Below are 23,874 nucleotides of genomic sequence, written 5' to 3'. Positions count from 1 at the left end.
CTGGCTCGAAGGGTCTATGATCGCCCAGGATCGTGAGAAATGCTTGCACGGACGGTGCCCATGGACAGGACCCGATTGCTATAGATGACGGTTTTCCGCAATGTCAATTTGATCTGATCGTTCGAGACGCTTATAAATATATTATTCATTTCCATATATATCAAGTAAACATTTCACTGCACTTGCTGTCGAATGGTAAGATGTAACAACCATGCATTTATTGGCAGACGTAAGAAATCATGTCAAATTCATGGAAGCCGCCACGCAATCATCGGGATTGTTCCGTGAATTTGTAATTCTTGTATCTGATCCTGCAATCTTGAAGCTGAACCTGCGCTCCAAAGTTCCAAGTACACTCGTCTCGTATCCATTTCCACGCGACAATCAAGCACGACTTGCAATCCAAAAGAACGAGCACACTGTTGCAGGCCCCAGGTGCATAATCATGCGGCACTCCATAGTGGTTTTCAGATTTGTCGTAGTAGTTATAACCGTTGTTGGATGTATGCTCCACGACGTCAGGGAGGGCCAAGTCTATGGAATTGTGGAAGAGACTAGATGGATCGTACATGTCGCCGTTACCTATCTTATACACTTGATTAACGTTTGGAGTGGCACTAACCACATGGTAGATGAAAAAGAGCTCAATCACAAGAAATGTAAAGGTTTGTGCAAAGCAGCCATGGAAAATTGTGTTTGGTTGCTCCCCGTGTTTGTCCCTATTTGCACTATTTATTGTAGCGTTTTTTCGGTGTTGGTGAAGTGCTGATCGAATTATTTTCTTTTTCTATACTGTATCTCCATTGTTCATCACTTGCTATGACCTAACCTATGGAGGACGATCTCTCTCGCTCTCTCTATTTTCCAATGCACCCTATATTGTCTTAGGTACTCAAACCTCCACTAGAACTTTGGTCTTTGAGCAAACTCAAATGAAGTGGAAAGAAAAATGAAAAGACCAATGACAATGCAAAATATATAAGTAGATGATGTATTTATCTTGTGAGATCTTATACGAAATTCCATTATTATTATTTTTTTCTATTGACATAGGCTCTTTCTTGAAAAGCAAAAAGTACGTATCGAAAATAGCAGACTCCAATTTGTTTAGACCTTTTTAAGTAAAAAAATACTTAGTTTCTTCCTGATCAGAATGAAAACAATTATTCCATATATATAAATGACAGTAAAAAGAACCATTGCACGAGCATCGTTTAAATGGTAACGGCCATATCTGATTTTACATATCACAACTTTCGCAAGCTAAAGATACAAGGGCTTAAAGCTTGACAATGAATAAAAGACTTCTGTACTTACCATCCAAGATTCCTTTTCATCAGAATCTATATACTAATTCGTATGATTTACATATCACAGCCTAATCAGATGAAAGAGAAGGGCTTGGAAAAAAGGATGAAGCGAAATATAGCTGCTACACCAAAACTAGGCTCAAAGAACAAAGTAGCAAAACCTGGGATGTAAGTCCCAACTAATTCACGAAACAAAAGTGTCCATAAAAAAAGGGACTAGAGTACATTGTCATGTAGCATTCCCATTTTCTAAACTCAAATTGAGATAGCGAGTGTCCCAAAAGACAGGAAGTCACGTTTCTTTGAGGCCCAGGGCCTTCTTGCACAATGTCTTCGTCCAAGCAACAGCGTCTCAATCTATGGTACCCCACAATATCTGCACAAGGTTTGAGAAATTAAAATGTGTATGAGCAAAAAAGCATGTGTTGCTAATGCAGCATGCTTCATCTGAAACATCCGATCCCAAAGATGAAGCAATAGTTTCTTTAACAGGCTCTGTACATACGGATGCGTCGGTTGGCTTTACCTAGAGTCTCCACTCTAAAAATGCTCCAGTGTAATGTATACCACATTGCAACCAATTTTCCTGGCAGGTCTCGCGGCATATCAAAATTTATGGTCATTCATGTGAAGTGGAGGTTGACTCAGTATTTCTCTTCCCCCTCCAGAGGATGATCTGCTCATCCTTAAATAATATAGGAACACACGGTACCAAATCCTGCATGTGTGTAATACAGACATTAAGCTCTAAAAAGACAAATACAGATCAAGATGATAGTAGAAAACATCCCATGCAGAAAAGGAAGAAAAAAAAAAAGAAATTTAGAGAGCATACTCGAAGTTTCACGCCAATCAGTTTGCAGTCACTTGTACACACATATTTGCAGTCTAACCTCACAACCTCTTCAGTCTTGAATGCTTCCCTCACTTTCTCCACCACATTGACATACACGCCATTCCTCGCTGATATAAAATGAATAGTTTATTATGTCGTATTGAGATCGATTATAGCAGGTAAGAAAGAAGGAGACTAAGTAAATGGCTGAGCCATTGGAAACAAGTTTACTTACTAAGTTTCATTAAAGGGGGTCCGCTGTTTCTCATTTGTTTTTTTTCTTTAAATGTCAACCCTTCTGCAACGTTCTTCACAAGCTTCGGGTATATTGGTGCATAAGGCTTTCACAGCATGAGAGGTATAACTGGTTTTTGCTTTGGATCATAATGTCGACCTCGATACAAGAGGAGGATATTGATATTGCGGTAAATTATGTTCCCACCAGCTTTGTCCTTTGAGAAAACTGGTAACCCGTCAAACAATAGACCGTGAAAAGGCAGAAAGGGTCTTATCATATTCTCAATCAGTTCATTCAGTTAATACCTCAAGGTGAAAGCACACATTGTCCATGTCAAGCGTCGGAACTCCCAGGCACTTAATCCTAACTGCTTCGGCCCTTTTCCAGTGATTGTGGATGTCATCCAATATGTTGTGAGTAACTCCTCCTTTTCCTGCGCAAAAATAATGACATCAATCAGAGTGCAGTCAGAGGTAAAAGAAAATAACACAAAGGGCGAAAAGGAGATAACGACAAAGCGTAGCAACATCTCTCATTGACTCTTCTCGACAAAACTTCCATGTTCTGCCTACATACCATAATCGAGTATCTCAAACTAAGTCTCTATTTTCAATTCCACCCGAGAAGATAGCTTGCACCCAAATCACACTAGTTAGAATTGTTGGAGAAATCTTCTTGAAGTGTTTTGAAGCTGACAAAACGTTTCCATCAATCTAGTCTGAAGGCTTGCAGACTCTGTTATTTAAAGTCTGAAAACCTCCGGATAGCCAGACTCAAGACTCAAGACTCAAAGTCTATCCTCATTGACAGTCTCTAATCCGTTGAAAAAAGGTTATCCAGAACTGGATGTTTCATTAAGAATATGACCTTATCGACTGGAGAAGATCTCTTGGCTGGAAAAGACACAACAAAATCCTTTGATTGATCGAGATTGACTCGAAAATTAAGGAACCGATGATTGCCTAAATATTCTTGAAAGGTTCTACTTATGGAAACCGGGATCTTGATTGTATGGGCGAACGGGATTGATGGGCTATCGACACGTTCCTTTAATAGCTGGAATAATCTTCTTAATTGATTCCGTCCAACGGGTAGATTGGAGGAATTCCTTTGGTAAGTGCCAACGGGTATGATGGCATAAAGGAGTATATAAGGAAGACGTTCTAAGTTGTTGTGGGGTGCGCGATAGAAGAATTCCAAAGTCTGAAGCTCCTTGTTGTTTAGACAATTCCTTTGAGCGAATACTTGTATACAAAAGAGAGTCTATATTTGTGAGAAACCTTGAGGAGGTGTGGTAGAACATCTACACTATGGAATCAAGGAAAAGCTGTGCTATAACTTCTCTTTTGTTCATAGTGAAATCCAGCCGGTGGGTTGTCAGTGCGGAAGAGTGGACGTAGGCTTGAAATAAGCCGAACCACTATAAACCTTGTGTTCAATTTTCTCTTCCTTACTCTCTTTACTTTGATCGTACTTCATTTTGTTAATCAATAGAGAACTTTCTTTCTATCGGTTGCCAAGAATCGCTTCTGTATCTCGATAAATTGTTTGTGCACCTATTCACCTCCCCTCTAGGTGATTATACTAGCTATCTCAATTGGTACCAAAGCTCATGTACTCACTTTGTTTGAAGTGTTTTACTTCAGAGTTAAAGATCCATGACTAGTATGTTGGCTCCAGGGCTGGTAGAAGGGCAAAGCAACACCAGACCGCCTTACTTTGATGGAAATGACTACAACATATGGAAAAACAAGATGAAGGCGTTTTTAAGATCAAAGGATCCTTTGGAATGGGACGTTGTAGAAAAAGGAATCGTTCATAAAGCTGCATCTGTCTTAGAAAGAGGAAAAGACACTGTTGAGTCTAGCGAAATGACTCAGGAAGAGATAATCAAGAGACAAGCTCTTGATGCAAAAGCTATTTATTCTTTATATTGTGCTTTATCACCTACTGAATATAATAGAATATCTTATTGTGATACAGCCAAAGAAGTCTGGGATAGACTACACATTACCTATGAAGGAACTGATCGAGTGAAAGAGACCAAAATCAACATTCTCCTCGGTCAATACGAAGCCTTCAGAATGAAATCGGGAGAATCAATAACTGACATGTTTAGTCGTTTTACAGATATCGTGAATGGTCTTGAAAATCAAGGTCAACCAATTTCGATCCCATGAAAGTAAACAAACTACTCACGTGGACTCTCCAAGGATTGGAATCACATAAAGACCTCAATCGAGAGACCCAAAGAATCATGCCACTGTCTGTCGATGAGTTGGTTGGGACCCTTCAGTTTTATGAAGTGGAACGAATCAATGAAGACGAAGATCCTAAAGGTAAGAAATCTATTGCATTAAAATCTAATGATGATTCTGATGTAACAGATTCTGAAGACGACATGGATGATGAAGAACTTGCTCTCATGATAAGAAGATTTAGAAAGCTGAATAGAAAAGGAAGAAGATTCAATGCAAAGAAACAAAGTTTTCAAAAGCAAATGCACAAGTCTGTCAAGATAATGAATCAAACAAAGATGTAGTCTGCTTTGAATGTAAGAAAAATGGACACATCAGACCCAACTGTCCTCTTCTGAGGAAGAAGAAAGGAAAAACTGAAAAGTATCGAAAGGCTCTCAAAGCTTAAACCTGGAGTGATACGGAGTGCGAAGATAGTGATGATGATTATGCCAACATATGTCTAATGGCACAATCGGATTCAAATTCAAACTCCGAGACAGACTTCGTTCGAACCGAATTTGAGGTAAGTAACTTCAAAATCCCTATTAAAGTTTCTAAATACATTGATGAGTTGTGTTTTAGTCTTAAGACTTCTCTTAAAAGGATTTCCGAACTCAAAAGGAAAATTCTGCTTTAAAACAACAAGAGAATGTTTTGGAAGAAAAAGTGAAATTCTTAGACTAGAATGTTTCTTCTCTCGAGAGAAAGTAAAGATAATTTTTTAAAAGAAAATGCATTCTTGAAAAATGATATTTCAAATATTTCCAAAAGATTTTCTCTAGGATCTGAAAAACTGGAGAAAATACTTTATGTTCAAAGACCTTATTTCAATAAATCTAGTTTAGGAATGACTGCATAAACCATTCATTTAATCGATTTTCCTAAAGTAAAAGAAAGAATTAAACAAAGACCCACAAGAAATGCTTACAAAAATCATTTTGAAAGGACCTTTGTAAAACCAGTAGGTCGCAATGCTCTTAGATGTTCAAAATGCCATAGTGGAGATCATTTTGAGAAAGAATGCCCTATGGTTTGGAGACTCCAATAAAGTCTGGGCAAAAATTGTATATCGACTAACTCAAAATGACCCAAGAAAATATGGGTACCAAAGAAAGCTTGAGTTTCTTTTTAAATGTAGGTCACTATCAAGAAAAAAGTGAAATGGTATCTGGATAGTGGATGCTCGAGACATATGACAGGAGACTCAAATTGTTTCATAAAGCTTGTTCAAGTGAATGGTGGAAAATTCTCATTTGGAGGAAACAGCAAAGGAAAAATAGTGGGATTTGGAACTGTAAAGATTGAGAGCCTCACAATAAGCAATGTTTCTTTAGTTGAAGGGCTAAACTATAATCTGCTCAGCGTCAGTCAGCTGTGTGATGCCGGTTTTAAAATCAACTTTCAAGAGGGTATTTGTTTAGGAACTAGTAAAGACTCTACTCAGTCATTCATGGGTCGAAGACATGGGAATATCTACCTCTTAGGTGTGAAACCAGATGAATCGCAATGTCTAATCTCAATCCAAGACGAAGCGAACTTATGGCACAAAAGCTTGGGCATATCAACATGAAGCGAGATAGCCAAAATCTCAGCAAAGAAGCTTGTTCGTGGTCTACCCAATTTATCATACCAAAAGTCTGATCTATGTACACCATGTATATTGGGAAAACAGGTAAGAAATTCCTTTAAACCAATAAATCAAGTTTCCACTAACTGTGTACTGCAGCTTTTGCATATGGATCTCTTCGGACCAACAAGAACGTAGAGCATTGGAGGTAAGAAATATTGCCTAGTAATTGTGGATGACTACTCACGATTTACTTGGGTATATTCCTTGGCAAGTAAGTCTGAAACTTTCTCTTACTTTGAAAGATTTGCTAAGAAAGTTCAAAATGAAAAGGGGTATGTCATTTCAAGTATAAAAACAGACCATGGAGGTGAATTTGAAAATCAAGATTTTGCAAAATTTTGTGATGAATCTGGTTTTCAACATTTGTTTTCCTCTCCATATACTCCAGAGCAAAACGGAGTCGTGACCAGAAGAATAGATCTATTCAAGAAATGGCTAGAACTATTTTAATTGAAAGCAATATCTCTTTACGTTTTTGGGTTGAAGCAGTTTCAACATCATGTTATATTATCAATAGAGTTTTTCTAAGGCCTATTCTAGAAAAAACCCCCTATGAATTATTCAAAGAAAAGAAGCCCATTGTTTTATATTTTCATATATTCGGATGCAAATGTTTCATATTGAAAAATGCAAATGATCGAGTTGGTAAGTTTGAAGAAAAGTCAGATGAAGGCATCTTCCTTGGATATTCAACCACAAGCAAAGCGTATAGAGTCTACAACAAGAAGACTCAAACTGTGGAAGAATCAATGAATGTTAAATTCCAAGATTCTATACAAAATGAATCTATTCAGACTCATCTTGAAGAGACTGAACCTGCTCCATACTCTACAAAGTCTAAATCTCAAGAAGCAGCTCAAACTTTGAAGGACAAGCAACAAGTGACTGTTGAAGATTCAAGTGAAGGATGTGACATCCCGATTTTCCAATTATGGTTTCAATTAAATAAGTCGGGCATTTCATCTTCGCGTCTATAGCTTTCTTCTCTCGAGCTGATCACTCACGAGATAACTAGTCTATCGGTGAAGCCGTTAAGGAATCTAAACGCAATAGACTTGAGAATTCGACCAGAAACGACCGCTCGACCGTACGAATCTGCAAGGGTCATTACGGCACGGACGATTAGAGACCCGAGAGATAGGTTGATTCAACAGAACCATGTAATTCAGTGTGGGTGATTCCACCTAATTGCACAATTCTTGTTGATCGGCACTAAACTGATTTCTCTATCGTTTTGGTACCATGTGTCCGTATTTGAAACCTCGAGATTTCTACGACAATCAAGAGTCGCCAATGTGTCGAAGATGCACTTTGTGGTTTGAGAATAATCAACCACAGTCAATTGCACAGAAAATTCCTAAAAGCTACTCGGTAGGTTAGGACGCGCTAAAATCGTGCCGATTGAATTTAACCGTGAAATTGAACCCGATTACAGAAATTGGAAGTTCTGTCAAGTCACAATTCATTTTAGGAATGTCGACTCATCTCCAGAAGATTTTTCTACAAACCGAGATTTTTGGCGGAAAAGCAAAGTAATGCCGTTTTTGTTCGGGATTCTCAGAGGGCCGTTTTTAATCGAATCTTCGGGATGCAAGTTGGATCATTTGATGGGGAAATGTCTTGAGAAGGCCGAGGACACATGGGTTAATTTAATTGAGCTTCAATTGGATGGAATTGAGTGAGAATTGATTGAATTTGATGCACAAATGTCTAAAATTCGTATGCCATGGGGCTAGGGACTTTTTGCACCTATTGCCAAGCTTGTAGAGGAAGATTGGAGGAGAGAGAGTGGCTGAGGTCATGTGATGTCATGGTGGGGGCAAAGCCAATGAGAGAGTGGCAAGTGTTGAGCTCTAAAGAGCCCAAGGAGACCCCCTTGCTCAGCAGCCTTCTTCTCCCTTAATTTGTGGCTTTCTCCATTATTGTTGAAGGAGAGAAGCTCAGCAAAAACCAGAGAAACCGAGCAGCAACAGCCCTCCACCGTCGCATGCCCATCGGACTCCATTTCCTCCTCTGTTTTCTCCTCGTTCCAGTTTCTGCTCCAGCTGATTTTTCGCCAAAGATTCGAGTTAAAAGTCGACTTCCCGGATGAATCAGCGAACGCTCCACCCACGTCCGTGACGAGGACATCCATCCCGTTCCGGAGCACCCTGTCTCTCGCCGGAACGATTCTCCGGCTGTCCCGAAATCCTGAGAGAAGCTGCCGCCGCCGGACCGTCCGGTTCCGCCCCGCTCCGCCCGTTCCGCGTTTCCTTGCTGTTTCGCCCCTTTCCGACCCTTCCTTTGCCCATCCCAACCTCCTATAAGATCCCCAAGACCCCGGGAGCCACCGGTTGCCAACCACCCGCTTGCCTCGAGCTCCGATCGGCCCGTTTTCGCCGTTGAAGTTCTTTGGTTTCTTCTCTGCGTTGATCCGCATCGAAGCGAGAAGACAGCAAGGTTTTGGAGACTTCGGGGCCCGTTTTCAGTGTCTTCCCGGCCTCCGTTGGTGTCGCCGCTTTGGGGTTTATCGACCGCCTTGGCGTCGCCTTCGCCGTGGACTCGCCGGAATGTTAATCCGGTGAGTTTATCCTCTAATTCCTTCTTAGTGAGTTAATGATGCTTAAGGGGTGTTTAGATTAGTCTAATTAGGTTTAGGTGGTTAGATTAGATTATTTTAATGTAAATTAGATTAGTTGTGTGATTAGTTTAATGGATGTTTAATTAGGGCTAATTGTATGTTTAAATTAGTGTAATCTAGTTTAAGCACTAATTAATTATTTTTAATTAAATATTTATTTCGAATTTATAAATATTATTTTATTAAATTATATTATTATAAAATAATATTTAATTATTTAATTTTCGGAATTAAATTTAATTATTTAATAATTTCGAAAATTATGCTTGGATGGCTAGGTCGTTAGAATTTCGCGCTAATCGCAAAGAAAGCGGTCGGTTTGTGTTAATTGTATGTTTAAATTGAGAAATTGAGTGATTGATTATTATGGTTAATAATTCCAAAAGTGTGGAATTGAGTGATATTGATGAAGTTGTGGTATTTAACTTGAAAATACCCTGTGTTAGCTTCTAACACCGTGATTGGTTTGTATGGCCGCTTTGAATCTATTGATTGATTTGATTGAGGATTGGTTTGGGTTATTGTTGAATTGATAGCTTTGGTGAGCGCTTGTTTATATATGTATCAGCTTGGGCAAGCAAATATTATATACATATATGCTACAGCTTCAGTGAGCTATCTATATGCTACAGCTTCAGTGAGCTATCTATACGCTACAGCTTCAGTGAGCTATTATATTATCTATCAGCTACAGCTTCAGCGAGCTACCGTCTATATAATATAGCTTTGGAGAGCATTTGTCGTATTAACGACTGGTTTGATAGACGGTATGGAAAGATAGATAATATGATTGAATTGAATCATTGCGAATGATTGGATTGATTGAATTGATAGACCGATGTAAGTGTCGGTAGTTTCAGCTTGTATGAGCATTGTTTGAATATGAATTGTACTGACATGCAGGAAAGGGACTGAGGAGAGGTAAGTCCTCCATCCTTTTGTGTGGCTAGAGCGCCCTGAGGCGTATTTTCTTCCTAATTGAGTTTTAGATGGTAGGACTCGCTGAGACGTAGTCTCATCCCGGTTGTGGGATAATATTTCAGGTCCCTAGATGACGGTCATGGAGGATCGGAAGTCCTGGAGTTCGGAAGGTGGAGGCTGAAGAATCGGCGAACGTGTCTGACAAGTTGGTCATAGGACAGTTCCCTAGTTGTTGAGCCTGTCTATTTTGTAGACAATCCAGTGTTGTATATAAACCTATGTGTTTATAAGAAAGCTTGTTTGGTTGTGATTGATTGCCCTTTTCTATCCCAAGTTAATTGTTGTCAGGGGATTTGTTTCGCTTCCGCATGCATAATAAAATTGAATGGGTCGGCGACATGTCCTGGGAAGTCACATTTGTATCGACCAGAGTGGGATGTGCGCGCACTCGGAGGATCGGGGCGTGACAAAGGAAGTGACCATCAATCTGATAAATCAACAAGCAACTGGAAACATAAGTCCAGTCATCCCAAAGATCTTATTATTGGCGACATCAATGAAGGAATTCGCACAAGATCCAAAAGACGAGAAGAGTCTAGTGTTTGTGGCTCTTATTTCTAAAATAGAACCCAAAAGCATAGATGAAGCTTTATCGATGAAAGCTGGATTGAAGCCATGCAAGAAGAGCTCGGCAATTCGGTATCAATGATGTTCTGGGAATTGACTCCAAAACCGAAAGGTAAATCGCTTATTGGAGCTAAATGGGTTTTCGAAACAAGATGGACGAAAAGGAAAGGTCGTAAGAAACAAAGCAAGACTCGTGGCCAAGGGATACACGCAAGAAGAAGGGATAGACTATGACGAGACTTACACACCAATAGCAAGGTTAGAAGCAATTCATTTATTACTTGCATTTGCTTGTCATAAAAATTTCAGGTTATTCCAAATGGATGTCAAAAATGCCTTCCTTAATGGATTCATCCATGAGGAAGTCTATGTGGAACAACCACCTGGGTTTGAAGACCCAAGGAAACCAGACTCAGTATTCAGACTCAAAAATGCCTTATATGGCTTAAAACAAGCACCCCGAGCTTGGTCCGACAGACTAAGTAAGTTCTTAATACATAATGGTTTTGTCAAAGGTAAAGTAGATACTACTCTATTTATCAAAAAGGAAAACAAAAGCTTTTTACTTGTTCAAAGATATGTGGATGATATTATTTTTGGATCTTCTAATGAAAGTCTGTGCAAGAAATTCTCTAAGACTATGCAGGATGAATTTGAAATGAGCATGATGGGTGAGTTAACCTTCTTTCTCGGGCTTCAAGTGAAACAACTGAAGGAAGGAACTTTCATTCATCAAGAAAAATATGCAAATGATCTTGTCAAAAAGTTTGGACTGGACAATTGCAAAAAGGCTGACATACGAATGTCAAGTTCCTTGAAGATAGACAAAGATGAATGAAGAAAGAAAGTCGACCAAAAGTTATACAGGAGTATCATCGGATCACTTCTTTATCTTACTGCTTCTAGACCTGACATTTTATTTAGTGTTTGCATTTGTGCCAGATTTCAATCAGACCCAAAAGAATCTCATTTAAATGCAGCAAAGCGTATTATCAAATATATTTCATCAACTTCAAGCTTTGGTCTCTGGTATCCAAAAAGGGGAGACTTTACTTTTCTTGGATATTCAGACGTAGACCTTGCTGGATGTAGAGTCGATAGAAAGAGCACCTCGGGTACTTGTCAACTACTTGGAGGCGGGGATGGTGTCTTGGTTTTCAAGAAAGCAAAGTACAAGAGCTCTCTCTCTGTGCAGAGCGTGAGTATATAGCTCTCGGAAGTTGTTGTTCGCAAATTCTCTGGATAAAACAACAGCTAAGAGACTTTGGAATTGAAGACTCATGCACAGAGATTAATTGCGACAACATCGGTGCTATAAACCTCACCAAAAATCCAATTCTCCACTTAAGAGCAAAGCATATAGAGATTCGACATCACTTTATTAGAGACCATGTTCAAAATGGAGATGTTTCAATTCAATTTGTTGACTCAAAGAACCAACTGGCGGATATATTCACAAAGCCTTTGGAGAAAAATCAATTTGAATCTATCCGTTCCAGACTCAACATTTTAAGGTATGAGGAAATCAAAGTCTAATGACTCTCAGACTCAAACATACAAGACTTTAACTGTAAGTTAGTCTCTCTCTCTCTCTAATCTTATCTTGAAGAGGTCCGACCGTCAGATTGTGTTTAAATTGCTATATTTAATCAGCGTAATTATTGTATCGTTTCCTTTTCAAAAAGGAAGTTATTTTTTAAATGACTATTTTCACGAAAAAAGAACGGTTATTCTGAAAAGGCATCTTTTTATTTTCCTTTGTGACGGTTCGTTTATCTCCCTTTTAACCGATCGTGCACTGTTGATTGCTCTCCACTTTACTCTCAAAAACCCTATAAAGCATCGATCTTCCATTCCCGTTTTTCTTCCTTGTTTAATTTTCGAAAAAGTTGTCATCTTTCTTGGGAAAGTCAAGCAAGGAATCTTCCAAAAACTGAGAAAGATGTTGTCTTCAAGAAAGTCTTCGAGAATCGCAAGCAGGGGACCACGGCGAATGAGTGAGGGGCCTACGCACTTCGATCTCACCGAAGAAGAAGTGTCTCCAAATTAGCAACAGAGCCTACAACATTCTCAGCAACGTCACTCTCCTCCATCTAGTCCTCAAGGCATTGATCATCAACAAGAGGAAGAAATCATCGAGGATGCAGATCATGTAAGAGTTCAAAAGCCTGCTTTTATTTATAAGCTGTATTGTGCTTTAAAAGGGACTCATACTCCTTTGAAGTATGTCGATGATTTTCTTACGGACAAAGGGTATGGAAATGAATATATCTTTTTGCGAAAATGGAAAGTATGGGAATTGCTCGTAAAGGGGTGGCGAAGAAACCCTTGCGAATATCCCAAGTGATCCTCGTGATTGGGGAGTGAATCCTGTAGATGGGAATGATGATGATAAATTGTACAGCCAATTTCAACCGAGAATGGGTATTGCGGTTGAAAATCGAGGAAAAAGGGGAGACTTGTTCAGATCGAAGGAACAAAAGGATCTGTAGTCAAAATTGTTAAAGCGTGGGGTGATAAAACCCTAGGAGTGTGGATTTTGACTTTCGGATCTTTGTGAATGTGAACTTGAGGGAAAAGTTCGGTTATCTTCAACTTGAAAAGTTACCCTTTCTCCGACACTACTGAGGGCTATGCCGAACTAACCGCATATTTCTATTCAAATCTTAGCTTTTTGGATGCGAATAGATTCTCTTTCAGTGTCAAAGATCAAGACTATGTTGTGGATATGGATATGCTGACAGATGTGTTAGGAGTTGAGAGATGAAGATATCAACCAATCAAAGTTTCTATTGCTCGTGCTACATTGGAACTTGTTAAGGTCAGGAGAACAGATGAAAAGATTTCCTACTTAAGGATGAGTGCATTCAACATCTTGCTTCACAAGATTGTGATCAATTGCCTCCGACCAAAATCAACTTCCAAGACTGATGTTTCAAGTTCAGAGGCAAAGCTGATGTATGCCATCCTCACTTGGAAAAGGTTTTCTCTTCCTCACACTGTTATGTTCCACATGTATAGAGCCATGATGAAGGACAGAGGCCAACTTCCTTACCCAAGTCTTGTGACGAAGTTATTCAGATATCTGAATATTCAGCCTCCGCAAATTTTTTGTGTTCGATCGTGCGATCAAATGGTGGTAGGACTGAAAATGGTGACCAAGATGCGTCTGAAGGAATTGAACAAGGCGTTGGAGAAATTCAAGGAGAAGACTCCAGTCAAAGCTCATCAACCCTCTTCTTCATCAAAACGGAAAGGAAATGAGCCATTGGTTGCTTCAAAACCGAAAAGAAGAGCTCTTATTGTTGAAGATGAAGATGATGATGAAAATCTCACCATCTTTGCAATGGCTTTGAAGAATTTAAGTTGTCCTGTTCCAGAGAAAGAACCGGAACAAAAGACGAAAGAAGTAGAGGAGAAGGAAGAAGAAGAAAGAGAAGCTGAAAAGGAAAGAGATGAGAAAGAAGAAGAAGAAAAAGAGAAGAATGAGAACCTGAGGAACACTCTTCTCCACCTGAAGGCATGGAAATAGGAGGAGATCAAGAGAAAGGAGGGAAGTCCTCATATCCTGATGCAAGTGAAGGCGTCAGTCGCTCTCCTGCAGACCCAGAGGACATTTATGCCTCTCAATTTTCAGAGGAAGGTCATGAAGTTTCATCGCCAAACCTGCGAGATTATGCTGATCTACCATCGTCTGCATTTACTCCATCAGATCAAGCCGAAGCAAGTACTTAGACTGATAATGCAGCAGATTTTCGCAGAATCATGGATATTCTCTTGGAGATGCGAGGTCAAATTTATGCTTTGGGATGCGAGGTTCAAAACTTGCAAAACGCGGGTCAAGTTTCTTCATGTTCATTGAATGATAAAATCCAAGCCCTCTTTGTTCAGATTCAGGTCAATGCCAAGGGTGAGGAGATTGCACAATTGAAGGAAGACTTGAAAAGGCCGAAGGCATCGTTCGCCTATGGGAGATTTCCAGCTTGTCCGCATTCCCAAGAAATCTTGACTTTATTCCATTTTCATCTCAACCTTTTTTAATGCTGACAAAAAGGGGGAGAGATGCAAGATTTGAACTTGAACAATTTGACTTTTAATCGTATGGGTTGTTGGACTGTTTGTTGGATTTTGTTGGATTGTTTTGATCTGTTTGACTTTGTTTTTGTGTCTAGATGAGAACTGAACTAGACTTACACTTGACTGCTTCTATTGACTATTATTGATATCTTATGGATGGCTTTATCGCATATTAGACTAACCTATTTTCGTGGTTGCAGATTCTAGTGTTATTCATTTAGCCATTTATCTCTATAAGATATGCATATGTGTTTGAGAAATGTTTCGCAGTCAAAGTTGTCCAAATCTGCAGGAAAGTTTTGTCACCATCAAAAAGGGGGAGATTGTTGGAGAAATCTTCTTGAAGTGTTTTGAAGCTGACAAAACGTTTCCATCAGTCTAGTCTGAAGGCTTGTAGACTCTGCTATTTAAAGTCTGAAGACCTCTAGATAGCCAGACTCAAGACTCAAAGTCTATCCTCATTGACAGTCTCTAATCCGTTGAAGAAAGGTTATCCAGAATTGGATGTTTCATTAAGGATATGACCTTATCGACTGGAGAAGATCTCTTGGCTAAAAAAGACACAATGAAATCCTTTGATTGATCGAGATTGACTCGAAAATTAAGGACCCGATGATTGCCTAAATATTCTTGGAAGGTTCTACTTATGGAAACCGAGATCCCGATTGTATGGGCGAACATGATTGATGGGCTATCAACACGTTCCTTTAATAGCTGGAATAATCTTCTTAATTGATTCCATCCAACGAGTAGATTGGAGGAATTCCTTTGGTAAGTGCCAACGGGTATGATGGTATAAATGAGTATATAAGGAAGACGTTCTAAGTTGTTGTGGGGTACGCGATAGAAGAATTCCAAAGTCTAAAGTTCCTTGTTGTTTAGACAATTCCTTTGAGCAAATACTTGTATACAAAAGAGAGTCTATATTTGTGAGAAACCTTGAGGAGGTGTGGTAGAACATCTACACTATGGAATCAAGGAAAAGCTGTGCTATAACTTCTCTTTTGTTCATAGTGAAATCTAGCCGGTGGGCTGTCAGTGCGGAAGAGTGGACGTAGACTTGAAATAAGCCGAACCACTATAAACCTTGTGTTCAATTTTCTCTTCCTTACTCTCTTTACTTTGATCGTACTTCATTTTGTTAATCAATAGAGAACTTTCTTTCTATCGGTTGCCAAGAATCGCTTCCGTATCTCGATAAATTGTTTGTGCACCTATTCACCCCCCTCTAGGTGATTATACTAGCTATCTCAAGAATGTCAGTCTGGTGCTGACTTCGCTGAAGGATTCGCAAAATTCCTCATCTCGCCCAAATGCATTCATATCATTACCAGAATATTCAGAAGCAGCATTGGTACAGGTATCAAGTACAGCAACTATACTAATGAGCAGGCAAGCCAATCAAGAAAAATCAAAACTTAAAAAAAAAAGATCCAAAAACAGGTTAATTTCATTCATCATCAACGAAGTTTTCACAAAGATTCTACAATCTACACTAGGCAGTAGCTCATCTAATCATTTGAGGCCTCGGGGATCATCAAAATTATCGCTACAAAGAAAGGACGAAAACGTACACTTACCCAGATTAATCTAGCGATTGCAATCGTCGTGCCGATACCGCTCCACGAGCTCCGCCGCCCTCCTCCAAAAGCGGAGCTCCCAGACCCGTTCCTCTCCCCCACCACCTTCTCCAGTCCGGCGCCTCTCGGGCCGGCGCGGAAGTCCCCGTCTAAGTCATGTCGATCCGACCAGGCCTGAAGAGAGAGAACCGCGGCGGCTTACGGAACCCGATGGGCTCGACGGCGGCACTCATCTCTGAGTACGAGTACCTGAAGTCGAAGGAGGTCTGGCCCAACCGGGCGACCCGGGTCGCCGGCCGGGCTTGATCCCGGGGTTCCTTCCAGCCTTGCTACTCCGGGTCGCCGTTGACTCATCGCCTCGCTCCCTCCCTCCCTCCCTAACTAACAATGCCTTCTTCAATGGCATTTGTAGAAACCTGGAGGATTCAACGATCATAATGAAAATTTAGGATTCTCAAATCCAAAGAATTTAATGATGACAATCTCTAAGAACTAGAGTTCCTTGAGAGTTCTTCTAATTTTCCCAAATTAGCGCATCTAAATCTTTCCGAAAACAAGTTTACTCATCTTCCAACATGCATCAACAGAAATCATGATTTGGAACACTTGTACATGGATGAATGCAAGCAACTAGAAGAGATTCCTCAGCTTCCACCAAACGTGCATATCCTAATGGCAAAGAGTTGCAGATCTCTACAATAATTCCTTGATTTGCTCATCAAATCCCTTTTTGTTTTGATCCAATTAATGAAGAAGTTATCACATCCAATTTTTAAGCAAAATAAAGCTTGGTCGTAATTAAATGAGAGAAGAAAGACAGTCGATACCACCTTCTGTAGTTGGATCAATTCTTGGACCGGGTATGAAATAACATTTCGTGCTATCTCAAATAATATTATGTGTACTTGGCAAGTTCCATGAAGAGCCACGAGTTTAAGCGTGTACTTGACAATTCTTTTCAAAAAAAAAAAAAAAAAAAGCCTATCTGTCAACTTTTTCACAATAAAAAGAAAAAGAAATTAAAGTAGAATTGTGAACAGGGAAACTACTTTATATAAAATTGTTTGCTTTTGCAAAATTTTATGATATCATTAACAAATTATATGTGATTATATTTTGATATGATTATTCCATTAGTTTTGTAACATTAATTTTTAATATATTTTGAATTACTAATCCAGCCTAAAGCATAGGAATTTTTAATATATTTTGAATTACACATTTTTTTTTAGCATTTACATGATTTAACATATTATCAATGTGCTCCCAATCATTGTGATTCATCCTCTAAAAACATCACACTTCGTTAGTCCAAGTCACTAAAATTCAAACTACAACCTCGTTAGCCATTGCTTTGGTCATGCTGTTGTCGGCCATATTGCCGGGTCACCGATGCCATGCTGAGACGGTTATTCATTGAATCTTATGTAGGCTTGCTTCGCATAGGCCCCACAAGCTTATCACGATTAATTTTGCTAAAATATGGTGCACCTGTTATTATAGTGATGAGGCACTATTACTATAGCTAAAATTAAGTCGCTGCTTCCACAAACTTATGGTATAACAAGATGTACTGTTCAAACAAGCAATTAACTTCCATAAGTACTGCATTAAAAAAAAAATCGAGACAAAAAATAGGCATACCTTAAAGTAAAAAATCAAACGTTGTAAGACATCTTCTATTTGCATGGGTTCGTCGTTGGCAAGAGATAATCGTTTATCGTTTATTGATAGTTCTTTCTTCTCATCGCCATTAAGTAAATTTGACTTTAAAGATTATTTTGTTCATTACATTTTACTATTTTTTGTTGTGTGACGCTATCTTTGTTCGTTAAGGTTTCCTCCATAACATAAGTAATCCATCTATTTCAACTCAGGAAAAATTATTTGTGAAAACTCATTGACTTTTCCATTGTTAAGGTTTTAAGCTAATATTCTAAACATCAATGTACCTTGAAATAACTGAATATGAAATTAGAAAGTTCTTTGAAAAAAAGTATTCCACTAACAAGTTAAAATAAATAAAAAAATACAGTGATTTGGTCAATTCATCTACAATATCTTCTAATTATTACATGTATAATGAGTTTGATAAGGTGGTGTAGAAACATTTGTTCTAGTTTTGCATAAAAAGAAAATTGTATTCTTTACTTAAAGTGGACTGGACCTGAGCAGATCCTTAAATTGCTCCGTCTGGTCGGAAACAGCCCACGGACGTAAAATGTGGGCAATGTTAACCGTGGGGGACCGGACCACCCTGTGCAAGGATCCCCCGGCTTAGATTCCCGCGATGCCCTTCTCCTAGCGTATTAGGCTAGGTACAGAAAGATGACGAGCAGCCATGTATAATGAGTTTGATAAGGTGGTGTAGAAACATTTGTTCTAGTTTGGCATAAAAAGAAAATTGTATTCTTTACTTAAAGTGGACAGAAGCACCAAGACGCTACTTCTACATTTCCGCTCAAATTCCATCTATCTTTAATTGTTCCTACAGTTTAGTCAGATAATTGAGCCCGAAATCCTCCTTTAACGAGGGGGTCATCTTCTTCCTGCCTTCTCCCTCTCATTTTCTCAGCCGTCTTTTTCATACTGGTTTGCATAGAGATTCCTTACCAGAAGTCTACAAGGTGCTTCCTCATCTTTATTAAGAACAATCAGTGACACGGCTTCATCTTTCCATCTAAGAAGAAGAAAATCCAGTCAAAGCTGTAATGCCAGGTCATCTCCACGTCAGATGTAAATCCGAACTCCTCTATCCTCTCAGACGACGTCGCATAAAGGCATCACCCTCAACGCTGCCCGTCCCGACTCCCAAGACAAGACGCCGTTGACTCATCACTCTCTCTTTCTCTCTCCGACGACTGATCATGCCTTCTTCGATGGCGCTGTTGATCCTCCGTCGCAACCTCCATGGTCGTACCTCCTCGCTCCTCCAGGCGAGGCTCTTCTCCCATTTGCCGGAGGCGGCGGTGGCGGCAGCTGCTGCTGCGATGGGCCTCGGAGCCGAAGCCCGTCGAGAAGATACTGGTGGCGAACCAAGGCGAGATAGCTTGCAGGATCATGCGGACGGCGAGGAGGCTGGGGGTTTGGACCGTCGCCGTCTACAGCGATGCTGACGCCAGCACTTATGAGGGCGATCGAGGAATCACACGTTGTGATCATCATTTTCTCTGAAAACTATGCTTGCTTATGGTGGTGTTTGGAAGAATTGGTGAAGATTATGGAGTGTAACGCACGGAAGAGTTGATTGTGTTGCCAGTGTTTTACAAAGTGCAACTAAAAGAAGTGAGAGAGGGGAAAGAGGCTTATGGGAGAGCTATGGCTAAGCATGAGACTAAGTACGGGAAAGAGACAGTGAAGAAATGGAAGAAGGCTCTATCCGACGCCGGTAGCTTGTCTGGCTGGGATTTTAGTGATGGGTAAGTAGGTAATTGATGGAACGCATTGCTTTGTCACTTTTAGCTGGTGATTGTTTGTTATATTTCAAACCGCATGCAATAAACTACTGCTGAAAGCTGATTGATATTGTCAAGTTCGGTCTTTTGATTGACATATACTAGACAGCGGACTCAAAATTTGAATAACCAAAACTTCAAGATAGCAGATTCTTTGAATTTGATTCTGGCTGTGTGGATAATGAGAACTTTTTGTCTTCGATGAAAGTGCGCGTCAACAGTTCCTTAGTCATTATTGTCTTCGGGCGCAGGTTATTCGTAATTTTCATTCGGCAGGGCGGGTTCACCAGATGTGTTAATTTCTTTTCATCTTATTATTTGCTAACTTTCTTATGTTATTTTCCTTATGACACTGGAGGTTGAAATCTTGCCGTGGCTTTGAAATGCTAAAACATTTTTCTCTTTCTTTAGAGTGCTCATTAGAGATGAAGTGGAACTCATACAATGCATCATAAAGGAATTATCAATTCATCTAGAACGAATACTCTTACATGTTGCTAAGTATCAGGTTGGAATAGATTCCCAAGTTGAAGAAGTGATATCATTGTTGCAAAAAGAGTCGGACAATGATGATGTTCTCATGATAGGTCTATGGGGACCTGGAGGCATAATTGCTAAAGCGATATATAATGAAATTGAGAGACAGTTTGAGGGATGTAGTTTTTTGGAGCGAGTTAGAGAAACTTTAAACAAAAGCAACTGTCTAATTGATTTGCAAAAAAAAGCTTCTATCTTAGATCTTGTCTCTAGACATCTAACAATCTATACTAAAGACGGAGGAATTAGTTTGGTAAGGGAAAGACTTTGTTGCAAGAAGATTATCCTAGTTCTTGATGATGTTGACCAGTTGGATCAATTGAATGCATTAGGTGGACAAGGCAATCGGTTTGGCAAAGAAAGTAGAATCATTCTTTGAATTCGACTCTTGTTGTGTGGATAATGACAACTTTTTGTTTTCGATGAAAGTGTGGTTTAACAGTTCCTTAGTCATTATTGTCTTCAGGCGCAAGTTCTTCGTATTTTCCTTGGGTAGATGTTGGGGCAAGATCACCACATGTGTTAGTTTTTTTCATCTTATCATTTGCTAACCTTCTTATCTTATTTTCCGGGAAAAGTACCAAAAAAGTCCTAAAACTATTGCGTTAGTATCAATTCAGTCATAAATTTTTCATTTAAACCAATTCAGTCTTAAATATTTTTACATTAGTACCAATTCAGTCTATCCAGTCAATTTTGGCAGGTGGCGCTGACATGAACGCCAGCTGGTGGCCGGACACTGATGTGGTAATTTTTAATATTTCTTTTATTTTTTCAGGTTTTTTATTAATTTTTTCTTTTTTCTTTTCTTTTTCCTTTTCTTCTCTCTCTTCTTTCTTCCTCCTTGGGCTGTCCTTGCGGTGGTTGATGAGCCTCTAGGGAGGGCCGTGGCCCTTGCTCGGCCTTGCCTAAGGCTGGGCAAAGGTGGCCTCGCTTGTGGCTAGCGAGGCCATGGAGGCCATCGCTAGGCTAGAGGCTCGCCAGCCACTAGGCGAGGGCTGCGATGACCTCGCCTGCAACCTTGGGCAAGGCTAGGTGAGGGATGCGAACCCAGTGAGGACTCCGTGGCCCTCATCCAATGGCTGGTGAGCCTTCGACTTGGAAATGGCCGCCATGGCCTTGCCAGTCCACGCTTGAGGCCACCTTCGCCTATGGCAAAGCTTGGGCGAAGCCACATCACATGCGGCCTTGGGTGAGGCCAGGCGACGGCCACGACCCCCACAAGGGCTTCATGGCCCTCGGCCAAAATGGTCGGCAAGCCTCCGGCCTAGTGATGGCCGCCATGGCCTAGCCAAATCCAAGCGAAACCACCTCACTTATGACCTTGGGCAAGGTCAGGAGAGGGCTATGGCGCTTGCACGAAGGCTCATCAACCATCATAAGGATAGTCCAAGGAGGAAGAAGGGAGAAAAGAAAATGGAAACAAAATTAATAATAAAAAAATTCAAATAAAAAAATATGAAAAAAATTGTTACGTTAACGTCAGGTCACCGGCTAGCATCCATGTTAGATTCCAACCATCGGCCGGCCAAAATTGTCCAAATGGATTGAATTTGTACTAATGTGAAAATGTTTAGGACCAAAACTTCTAGCTAGGGTGGGGACATGGATCTTCCATTACTCATTTGTGTTATCCCTGCCGTAAAAGAAAAATTAATTCAATTGAAAAGTTTAGGACTAAATTGGTACTAATGCAATAGATTTAGGACTATTTGAGCACTTTTCCCATTATTTTCCTTATGTTAGAGGTTGAATTCTTGCCATGGCTTTGAAATGCTAAAACATGTTTCTCTTTCTTTGAGTACTTATTAGAGATGAAACGGAGCTCATACGAGGCATTGTCGAGCAAGTGTCAAGTCATCTAGAGTGAACACCCTTACATGTTGCTAAGTATCCGGTCAAAATAGATTCCCGAGTTCAAGAAGTGATATCACTATCATAAATAGAGTCAGATGTTGATGATGTTCTCATGATAGGTCTATGGGGACTTGGAGGCATAAAGAAGACAACAATTGCCAAAGCGATATATAATACTATTGAGAGACAGTTTCATGGATCTAGTTTTTTGGAGCAAGATAGAGAAATTTTTAACAAAAGCAATGGTCTGGTTGATTTGCAAAAGAAACTTCTATTTGAGATCTTGCTTCCTAGATATCTAACAGTCTATTGTGTTGATGGTGGAATTGGTTTGATAAGGGAAAGACTGTTGCAAGAAGGTTCTCCTAGTTCTTGATGATGTTGACCAATTGAGTCAATTAAATGCATTAGCTAGAGGAGGGGATCGGTTTGGTAAATGAAGTAGAATCTTTGTACCATCAAGGGATAAATATTAGCTAACTTCTCATGGCATAAATTGTGTGTATGAAGTTAAAACTTTAGAAGACGATAAAGCACTAGACCTTTTTGGTAGGTATGCCTTTCAAAATTGCAAGGAAGTTGAAATAAAAAGGGATCTCATAGATAAAGCATTGCATTATGCTAATGGCTTTCCACTAGCCCTCAAAGTGTTGGGCTCATTCTTATGTGGAAGAAACGAACAAGCATGGGAAAGTGCACTGCGTAAACTCTCCGATAGTCCTGACCAAACTATCAATCAAGTTCTGAAGAAAATCTTCGATGGATTGGAGGACAAAAAAAATCTTCGATGGATTGGAGGACAAAAAGAATGAGATTTTCCTTGATGTTGCTTGTTTCTTTAAGAGAAAAAGTATAGAATACATCAAGGAAGTTCTTGATGGCTACGACTTTGAGACAACTATGGGAATATAAATTCTCATTGAGAGGTCCTTGATAAGAAATGAGCATGGGACCCTGCAAATGCATGATTTGGTTCAATTGATGGGTAAGAATATTGTTAAGCAGGATGTCCCAATAATCTTGGGAAACGCAACAGATTATGGCTGTTTGAAGATGTTGAGGACATTCTATGTGGAGATACGGTAAAAGTTGTTTATATGAACATTTTTATTTCTTATTTTTATGTTTCTTTGATTTGGACAGCATATTGTAAATCTCAATGGAATTTTTGTGCAAGAACTGAATTTCCTCTGTTATGGATGGGGAACGAATGCGGTAAAGGCCATAGTATTGAACAAGCATACAACTATGAGTTCTGAAGAGAACCTTAAGTCTCGATGCTTTCAGAAACATAAAGATGTTGAGAATGCTGCTTCTGCTTGAAGTGCATATCTCTTCGAAAGATCCTGTCCTTCTCCCTTATAATCTGAGATGACTTAAATGGCCCAATGCCCCAGTTCTAGATTTTGGCTCTGTTCTAAAGAAACTTATTGGACTAGATGTCCATAAATGTCATGTCAAGCAATTAGAAGGCAAGGTTAGCACTTATGATAATTAGCCTTTCCCTTTTCATAACTACAAATATTTACGGAGCTTAATGATTGTACTTGTTTTTTTTTTTTTTTTGCAGCATTATAGAAAGTTGAAGTACATTAATTTCAGTCAATGCAAGTCCCTAGTTAGTGTTCCTGACCTTTCATCGGCTCCAAATCTAGAGAGCTTGTATCTTGATGGGTGCATAAGCTTGGTGGAAGTTCACCAATCCATCGCATATCTCAACAAGTTAAAATTTTTGTCACTACAGTTTTGCTCTAACCTCAGTATCTTTCCTCACATACTCAAGACAAAATCTCGTCAAGCCCTCGATCTCTTTGGTTGCTCTAAAATCGAAAAGTTCTCCGATATACCGAAAAGATGGAACATCTAGAAGAGCTTGATCTAGGAAGGACGGCTATTAAAGAACTCCTTGCATCTGTTGAAAATCTTCTCTTTGTGAAGAAAATAAAT

General features: G+C 39.6%; 1 protein-coding gene and 1 pseudogene across 1 annotated transcript in view; one reads left to right on the top strand and one right to left on the bottom strand.

The window, feature by feature from the left end:
* LOC104456963 (TMV resistance protein N-like) overlaps positions 1 to 23,874 on the top strand; it is a 93,489-nt gene that overhangs the window by 17,344 nt on the left and 52,271 nt on the right. The gene's annotated exons all lie outside the window — the stretch shown is intronic.
* On the bottom strand, positions 1,271 to 19,243 carry LOC104416525 (annotated as a pseudogene).

The sequence above is a fragment of the Eucalyptus grandis genome, chromosome 8 (assembly GCF_016545825.1).
Source record: "Eucalyptus grandis isolate ANBG69807.140 chromosome 8, ASM1654582v1, whole genome shotgun sequence".
Taxonomy (NCBI): Eukaryota; Viridiplantae; Streptophyta; class Magnoliopsida; order Myrtales; family Myrtaceae; genus Eucalyptus; species Eucalyptus grandis.
The sequence above is the reverse complement of the archived record's forward strand: the minus strand, read 5'-3'. Positions and strand labels throughout refer to the sequence as shown.